This window comes from Belonocnema kinseyi, chromosome 2, assembly GCF_010883055.1.
Source record: "Belonocnema kinseyi isolate 2016_QV_RU_SX_M_011 chromosome 2, B_treatae_v1, whole genome shotgun sequence".
NCBI classification, from domain to species: Eukaryota; Metazoa; Arthropoda; class Insecta; order Hymenoptera; family Cynipidae; genus Belonocnema; species Belonocnema kinseyi.
The window spans coordinates 125,524,931-125,534,997 of record NC_046658.1 but is presented as its reverse complement, the minus strand read 5'-3'; the positions used below and the strand labels follow the sequence as shown (position 1 = coordinate 125,534,997).

The following is a 10,067-nucleotide window of genomic DNA, read 5'->3' as shown; positions in this document are numbered from 1 at the left end:
AAAATTAAAATTCGAAAATTTTTTCTAAAGCCTCCAGGGGACTTCGTTTTCGCACGAAAAAATTTTATGTGCCCTTATTGCATCCGGACCCACAATTACAAACATGATATTGTAATGACTAAACTGAAATACATGTATTATAAGTTTCGTGAGAATTCATGAAAATGCAGGAATTCACGAAATGTATGAGATTAGCGGAATTCAAGGAATTTACGGAATTTAAGAAATTCACATAATTCGCGAAATTCATACAATTGAAGAAATTCACCGAATTCAAAGTATTCATTGAATTAAAGGTATTTTCGCAATTCATGGAATAGAAGGAATTCACCAAATTTATGTAATTCATGAAATTCATTGAATCAAAGGAATTCATGAAATTCATTAAATCAAAAGAATTCAAGAAATTCATTGAATTAAAGGGATGAAAGAAATTCAGGGTATTCAAGGAATCTAAAGAATTTAAGGAATTGAATGAATTCAAGGAATTTAAGGAATTATAAGAATTCAGGGAATTTAAGAAATTCAAAGAATTCAGGAAATTTAGAAAATTCAAGGAATTTAAAGAATTCAGGGATTTCAAATAATTCACGGAATTCGAAGAATTAAAAGAATTCATGGATTTAAAGAAACTCATGGAATTTACTGAATTTATGGAATTCACATTGTTCACGGAATTAATGGAATATCAGGAATTCACGAAATTCATGAAATTTACGGAATTCAATTAATTTAAGGAATTTACGGAATCATCATAATTCACGAAATTTACTAAACTTACGGAAATCACGGAGTCAAAAGAAGTTAACGGAATTCAAGGAATTTACGGAAATCGTAGATGTCCATGAATTCCATGCATTCGGTGAATTCCGCGAATAGCTTGAATTTTGCAACTTCCTCAGACTTTGAGTATTTCATGAATTTCGTGAATTCCTGAATTCTGTGAATTTTATGAATTCTGTGATTTTCATGAATTTCGTGAATTTCTTAATTCTATGAATTTCATGAATTCCGTGAATTTCGCAAAGTCCATGAACTCCGTGAATTTCGTCAATTCGATGAATTCCGTGCATTCCATGAACCCCATGAATCACATAAAATGGAACAATCAGTATTTGGATGTTAGACTGATTTTCATCAAATAGGAAATTATCCATCATAACACAGTTGGACCCGGGTTATTAACCATTTAAACGGCAACTGTCGCAGCTAAGCAACGTTAACTTTTTTCGATTTTCCTAATTTATAGGTAACGAGCTCAGAATTCCGAAAAATAAATATAAACATTAGATCAAAGTGGATTATTTCATATCTCTTAAGGTGGTTCTAAAATAAATTTAAAAAATTAAAATTCTTGCAAAGATCGATCAAAAAACAACCACATATTGTTACTGAAGTTTTTCAGAATTTTTATTTAACTGGATCAAGGCTTGGCCGCTAAAGAGTCAAACATTTTTTTTGTATTCCCCCCCCCCCCTGCTTCCTTCACCAATGTTACGTAAGATTTTTTGGTATTATGTTTCAAACTTAATTGTTGTTTTTTAAATAAAATGAAAACATTTTAAGAAGATGTATTGTCTAAAAATAAATAGAAGAGAATATTTTGATCCTACACTCTATGCTTTTTCAACGTATTTTTCAGTTATACAAATACTGTAGTTACTTAATGTAAGTACTAATTAAAATTCACCCATTTTAAATTATTTTTTAATACGATACAGAATAGAAAATTATATTAATAATAATGCAATATGAAAACTTTAAATAACTATTTATTTGTTGAAAGTTTTTGAACACTTAAATTTGAGCTCAGATTAAATTCTGAGAAGTGAGAACAAGAGAATAAGTATTATTAGTTTATTTTTAAAATTATATAAATATAATTCTTGTAAGATTCTTAAGAAGAAAATTTTAAAGAATTTTTATTTTTTATGTTACAGGATATCTCAAAATATGAGGAAAAATTTGAGTCTTTGAAAAAGGTGGTTAAGACTTTTAAAGGTTTGGATGAAATCAAAAAAATATTTTAAAAGTTTTCCAAAATGTTTCCAAGTTTTTAAATTCTGATGTATTTTGTTTAGTCTCTTGAAACATTCCGACATTCTTTTAAATCTTCTAATGTTTATTTTTTAAATCTTTGAAAATCTACATTTATGAAATTTTGTTTAGGTTTAAAATTCTATTTGAAATCTTCTAATCTTTAAAAATTATTCAAATGTTTCAAAATTTCAATTTCTTAAATTTTTTACGCAAAACATGAATTTTCTACAAAACAGTTAATTTTCAACTCGCAAATATGAATTTAATAAGAATGTTAATCTTCAACTAAATAATTAAATTTCAATCACATAATTAAATTTTTACCCCCAAAAGAATAATTTTGAACCAAAAATATAATAGTACATTTTTCACAAAAAAAATTAATTTTCTGCTACAAGAAAAGAATTTTCAACAAAATATATGAATTTAAAAAAATTTCATTTTAAAAAAAATAAGCTAAAATGGAATAGTTAAATTATCAGTGAAAAAAAATTGATTAAAACAAAGAAGAATTATTAACGAAGAAGTTCAAATTTCAACCGAGAAGATGAATTTTCAAACTAAAATGATGAATCTTCACCTATAAGAAATGAATTTTCGAAAAACGATTTCCACTTTTAACCAAGGATTTGAATTGAATTTTCAACCAAAAAGAAGAACTTTCTAACAAAATTTTTAAACTTACAACCGAAGAAAAGGATTTTAAATAAAATGGTAAATCTTAAATCAGATTAGTTAAGTTTTCAGTTGAAACATTTAATTTTCGACAATAAAAAAAAACGAATATATGTAATAGGGTCAAACATAACTTTTTTGTTTATAGTTAAGTTTTTTTTTACAAAACTGTAACTCCAAAAGAATTCAAATGTGAAATTCAAACTTAATTTTATTTATTAAATAAATTGTAATGTTTAATTAAACAGTGACGTAATATCGACCGCAAATGTGGATTTTTCAAACTAAGCATGTGGCGCCCTCATGTCGTGTGACGTCATACGCTTTCAAAGCCCAAGAATATACGTGTGTCAGTTTGATAAAAACTATATAAATAACTAATAATTATTGTTTTTTGTTTTTAGACAAGATTTATTTTATAGCGTATCAATATGCCTGGATAGTTTAAAGCAAGTCGAGATAATTTACCAAAAGTAAATTAAATAATGATAACGGCGTGTGCAGGTGAAAAGATTCCATCCCGGAGAAACCGACTGACAAGAAGGGACTGAGAGCGAATCATGAGCAAGCCAAATGTGGGTTTAAATCCTTGATCTTTGAGTACGAAACTCCCGAGTTTTGTAGAAGTTGGAAACTCGAATAAGTCGATACTGAAACATACTGATTCCCTCTTTTGAAAAATATGATTTGCACGATGGCGGCACCTACTACTCTTTTTGAAAATAATATATTTAATGATAGAACAATAATATTAATAATATACAATAACATAATAATCATTAATTATATTAAATTAATTGTTTATACAATTAATTTTATTTATTTATAATAATAAATAATAATTTAATTATAATAGTAATAAAAAATAATTTAATCCGTGGCTATAATGTATAACCGGGTTTTCCCGAGTAAAAGTTTAATAAAAACACTGACTAATATTCAATAAAATATTCAATATATTTCACAAATGCACCATAAATGCACTATAAAAAAACGCATTTTCAATAAAATAGGTTAATCCTCGACCAAAAACGATTAATTTTCTATCCAGTAACTGATCCATAAACCTCTCTTGATAGGAAACATGCAAAAAAAAGTTTAAAGTGACCAAAATTAAAATTTTAATTTACTGCAGCAGAATTACTAAGAATAGTAACGAAGTAACCCTATAAAAGTCTCAAGTATTTAAAACTGAACCGATTGAAATTTAAATCATTTGAATTAATTAAAATCAAAAGTTGTTAAATTAAAACGTTACAAATGTTACAACAGTTTAAGTGTAAAACTTAAACAAATTTAAATGTGAAAAATTTGAAAATGAAAACGTTGAACATGAGAAATTGGGAAATTAAAGCGTCAAAATTAAACGACTTTTAACTTAAAACGTGCTTAAATAATAATTGATGCAAAATCCTGTTATAAAAAACAAGAATCCAACGACCAAATTTGGACCATAACGAATAAACGAAAACCAAAAAAACCCTATTGTAATCTGAAAAAAAAACCTAAAAGAAAACAAGAAAAATGAGAAGGCAGCTGACCACATCCCCTTCCTTCTCTTTTTCTTTCTTTCGTCTTTTTTATTTTTATGACCATCAAATTACAATAAAATGAAAATAAAAAACATAAATAAATAAATTTGCATTGCCAACGTTTCGCTACTCGCACAGTACCCTTATTAAGGCAAGAAAATTTTAAGGGGTAGAAATTGACAGCACCCACGAACGGGTGCTCTCTCTTTGATACCTGAGAATGGAATGAGGGTCAGTAGGCCAATCTGTTGTAAACACAATATAAATATCTGTCACAATTACATCAGAAATAGAGAAAGTAAAAGAAAAATAGAATTCATGAAACAGCTACGTTATATGTAATTAATTATATTAGCATAACTTTTGTTCAACCCATCCAAATCGGTATTTAAATGAATAGATAACTTTTTTTGTTTTCTAATATAAAGCATTTCCATGAATTCCCTCTTTCTCTCATTACTTTCAATATGCAAAATCTGAACATTATCCCAGTCAAACTCATGGTCAACATCAACAAATGCCTTTGTATGTCTGGCAAGAACACTCTTATAACAGCGTCCCAAACGAACATCACTTTTGTGCTCCTCTATCCTAGTATTAAGAAGTCTGCCAGTCTGTCCCACGTAATTCATCCCACAGATCCTGCAAGTGATCTTATAGACAACACCACCCTTTTCAAAATTATCCAAAGGATCCTTGCAAAAATTTATCACCGAATCCATTTTAGATGGAATGCGGAAAATAGTATGAATTTTAAATTTTTTTAACACGAGTTCAATAGTTTTAGAGATTTGATCAAAAAATGAAAGAACAAAAGTATTAAACGAACTATATTAAATAAAAACCTCCAAATCCTCCATCACTAGTTCTGCTAAAATCGGAGAAATGACTTAGGTTCAGTCATTTCTCCGATTTTAGCAGAACTAGTGATGGATGATTTGGAGGTTTTTGTTTTTGGGAAATTAGATTTTGTTTTGCCTTTTTATTTTCGGTTTGTCGACGATACCTTATTATGTGTTCCTCTGGAAAAGTTACAGATTGTCATTGATACTTTTAACAGTTTTCATCCAAAACTTCAATTGACTCAAGAAATAGAACAGGATTATAAAATCAGTTTTCTGAACATAGAAATAATTAAGGGTTGGAATTGGAATATTATTACCAATTCGTACAGAAAAAGTACATATTCAGGTGGAATTTTAAATTTCCTTTCTGCTCATCCCTTTCAAAACAAAATTGCAGTAATTAAGAACTTAGTTGACAGAGCTTCAGGTTTGTCCCATTGTTCATTTCACACAAGAAATTTAAATTTTGTTAGGAATATCCTTTTTCTGAATCATTATCCAAAGGAGTTAATTGAGAAACATATTGCAATTAGAGTTCAACAAATCAAAAACAAAGACATTAATAATTTGCTTGTAGATAATCAGAAAGAGTTAAAGGAATATAGTTCGCTTAATACTTTTGTTTTTTCATTTTTTGGTCAAATTTCTAAAACTATTGAACTCATGTTAAAAAAATTTAAAATTCATACTATTTTCCGCATTCCATCTAAAATGGATTCGGTGATAAATTTTTGCAAGGATCCTTTGGATAATTTTGTAAAGAGTGGTGTTGTCTATAAGATCACTTGCAGGATCTGTGGGATGAATTACGTGGGACAGACTTCTTAATACTAGGATAGAGGAGCACAAAAGTGATGTTCGTTTGGGACGCTGTTATAAGAGTGTTCTTGCCAGACATACAAAGGCATTTGTTGATGTTGACGATGAGTTTGACTGAAATAATGTTCAAATTTTGCATAGTGAAAGTAATGAGAGAAAGAGGGAATTTATGGAAATGCTTTATATTAAAAAACAAAAAAAGTTATCTATTAATTTAAATACCGATTTGGATGGGTTGAACAAAAGTTATGCTAATATAATTAATTACATATAACGCAGCTGTTTCACGAATTCTATTTTTCTTTTACTTTTTCTATTTTTGATGTAATTGTGACAGATATTTGTACTGTCTTTACAACAGATTGGCCTACTGACTCTCATTCGATTCTCAGGTATCAAAGAGAGAGCACCTGTTCGTGGGTGCTGTCAATTTCTACCACTTAAAATTTTCTTGCCTTAATAAGGGTACTGTACGAGTACCGAAACGTTGATAATGCAAATTTATTTATTTATGTTTTTTATTTTCATTTTATTGTAATTTGAAGGTCATAAAAATAAAAAAGACGAAAGAAAGAAAAAGAGAAGGAAGGGGATGTGGTTGGCTGCCTTCTCATTTTTCTTTCCTCTTTTTTATTTTTTTCCGAAAATTTTATTTGTTTGTTGTTTTTTTTTTGTTTTTTTGGGTTTTTTTCAGATTACAATAGGGTTTTTTTGGTTTTCGTTTATTCGTTGTGGTCCAAATTTGGTCGTTGGATTCTTGTTTTTTATAAAAGGATTTTGCATCAATTTAATTATTGGACGTTAAATGGGATTTTTAATTTGGATTTTGGTCTAATTTAAATTTCGTAAATTTTAAATAATAATAATCGAACGGTTGCAGTTTCAGAACTAGATAACCAACATTTTTGCCGAAAATGGGCTCTTTGTATACACAATTTCGAGCACAATTCTGGAAAAAGTAAGCATTTGTCTTCCATCTTGTTCCTTTTTTTATTACCTAAACCGCTACCTATTTTTTAACTGTTTCCTGACTATGTACTGCTGTTTAAAAGTCCTTCAATACAGCTAAACGATAGAATATATGTTTGTTCACTTTTGAAAGGCGATTTTTAAAACTCATAAAATGTTAAACTCTACATTCTTGAATTATTCCCTGTTCCCGGAACAGGATGAAATATTTTTAACACACTTTGTTGATTTAAATTCAGTAACACTTTAGGTCGACAGGAAACTTTTGATTGAGCTTTAAATGTTGGTTTCGATATTGCAGCATGTTATTTCACTCTGCTGAAAAATTTGTGTTTTGTTGTTTATCTAATTCTGTACTGCAACCCTGAAATTTAAGAATGCTTCAGTTTTTCAAAAAATTTCGAATTGCTGCATTGATATTTCTTCAAGATTTAATTAATTTATTTTGAGATTATTTTTAAAAAGTTCAGCTTTATGGTAAAAAAATCTATCGAATTACTCTGAATGTCACTTTATACTACATGATGTGCGACGGAATGTGTCAACTAAATACTTAACACGTATGCTAATGCCTTATAGCAATTGTCAAATCAAACCATTTCCTCGCGAAACGTTACATATAATACTTAATGATATTTATCATCTTTGAGATTTTGGTATTTTAAATTTAAATTTATACTTTTCATAGAATTTCAATTTCTCAAATTCAAGCCTTAAAAATGAGAATATTTTCGAACTTAGCATTGGACATGAAATTATAACATTTTAAATTTAGAATCATATATTTCAATCTTGCATTGTATTCGTTAATTCATATTTTATCATTTTTGACACAGAAAAAATTAAGAATAAAATTTGTTGCAGGACATTTTTTAGAGCGATAAAGTTTTGTTTAGCCAACTTCGCGGTTTTCAAAAAACATGTGTTTGTCATGGAGAAATAAAAGAAATTTTAACCGATATTTGTGTAAAGTTTATCCTGTGAAGTTAATTTTTGTTGCAGATAATCTTTCGTCTAAATTGATGTAAAGTTTATCTTCTGTTTTTTCTGTGAATGTCATATCTTGAGATTCAAGAATAAATAATTATTCTTATGGAACTGTAAAAACTTGAATGATTTGTAATGGAAAACTTACAAATTGTGTGCTTTGAAATCGAAATAGATCAAAAAGAAAACCGTTTGAAATGTGTGCTTACAAATAGTTGTTGAATTTTGAAAAGTATCATTAGGAGTTTAAAATTTTTCATTTTTTTTTAGCAATTTCGGTATACTTAAATTAATTCGAATTTTTAAAGGTGCTAGTTTTGAAAAGCTTTATTATTGCAATTCTTAGTCACAAAAAATCTTTCCAGTTTTAAATGATGTTCGGATTTTTTTAAATATCAGCTTTACGCAATAAAAATTTTTATATTTCTTCCATTCTAAATTACTTTTTACATTTAATTCTTCTCTAGAATAATTTCATTTTTAATGTTTATAATTGAACATTTTCCCACTTTGAACCATGAAAATTACGCAAGATTATTATTTTTATCTCAGACAAATTCATCTGATCAATTATAATATTAAATCACAATTTTTGTTTGACAGAAAAATTAAAAAATTAAATTCAATTTCAATTTCTTTGAATTGAAAAGGATTTAAATTCAAAGGTTTTAAATTTTTAATTATTCCATTTTGAATTCTTTAAATTAGAAATAATACTGTTGCCATAAAAGTAAGACGAAGGCTTATGATGTCGCGACTCAAGTAGAGGCATTTTTAATCGGGATGGTACTTTTAATAAAAACCTGAAAGAGTTCTGGACTGGTTAATGACAACTCTACAACATTTTCAAAAAAGAAAAATGTTTACAATTTTCAGGTTTGGATAATCCAAAAGTGCGGCTTAGAATTAGCTTACAAAACGAAAAACTGCGTCACTTTTCAGAAAACCAAAAACTTTTAAATTTCGAAATTTTGGATTCTTAAAACTGCAGTAGTTTTTTTTTATTTTGACTTGATCGAAAAGCTTAATAAAACTTTTTTGTAGAGTTGTCATTAAGAAGTGCAGAACTCCGATCAGATCTGTCAAAAATCTCAACATTAAAAAGTTTTTTAATTTTTGGCTCTCTTAAAAATGCGGTAGTTCTTTGGATTTTGACTCAATCGAAAAATGTAATAATTCCTTTTTGTAGAGCTGTCATTAAGAAGCCGAGAAGTTTTGGATTATTCTAACCAGGAACTCAAAAAAAGATTTCACTTTTGTAAAAAGTGACGGGAGGGGAGTGTGAACGTAACCTCTGATTTTCGCAAAGTGTGTTTCCAATGCTTTAGTTATCAGAACTATTGCTAAAACACATAAATAACTCCAGAACTATTGAAGCGGTACCCAGAACTCTGAATAAAATATAAAATTTTAATATGCACATTATAATTTCAACCAAATGTCTGTTTTATTCAGGCAACAAACGTTTCCATTCGCAACTTATATACACCGTGCCTGTTCACAGGATCGGTTCTTGGGTTTCGTTTTGCTCATGTACGAAACTCTCAGTTCAAGCGACTGGTTTTAATCTTTTCAGTTCAAAATACCCTACATGTGTTTCGGTTTCGGAGAGTTACACTTCGTTTCCTTAACCTGCCCTGGTGTTCTTGCCTTGATTTTAAATTTCCAACCATTTTCTCCATCAAACCCTGTTTGTTTATTAGTACATGCTAGCAGGTATACGTTCACTCGGAAAAAAAATTTAAGCAGAGCGCAATAAAAATGGACCCTACCTTAAGCCTGATAAACGCATTCGGCATTCGCCGAGCACTGACTACCCGAATGTTCGGCGAGTGGCGAGCATACCCGAGCACAGGCATCCAGAGTTCCAAACATGAGTTCATTGCCAAGTACCGACTCGGATATGACGAACATTCGTCTTTCAGTCATCGTCCGCAGTAGTCGAGAGTAGGAAGCATCATGGAAAAAATTTACTTTTTAGGTAACTTGAAGTTACTTTATCTAGTAACTGTAACTAGTTACAGTTACAAGTAACGTAACTATCTAGTTACTTTTTTTCTTTAAGTAAGGTAACTTTAACTAGTTAATTAAAAAAAAGTATAAAAAATGAAAGGAAACAAAAGTACAGAAATTGTTAACATGAGAAATAGTAGGGGGGAAATGGTATATGATGCAGATGGAATACTAGAGGCTTTCAGAG

At 28.9% G+C, this 10,067-nt stretch overlaps 1 protein-coding gene across 1 annotated transcript in view; it reads right to left on the bottom strand.

Annotated features, from left to right (window-relative positions):
• The window catches only part of LOC117168118 (dynein assembly factor with WDR repeat domains 1-like), a 27,352-nt gene that overhangs the window by 632 nt on the left and 16,653 nt on the right, over positions 1 to 10,067 (bottom strand). The gene's annotated exons all lie outside the window — the stretch shown is intronic.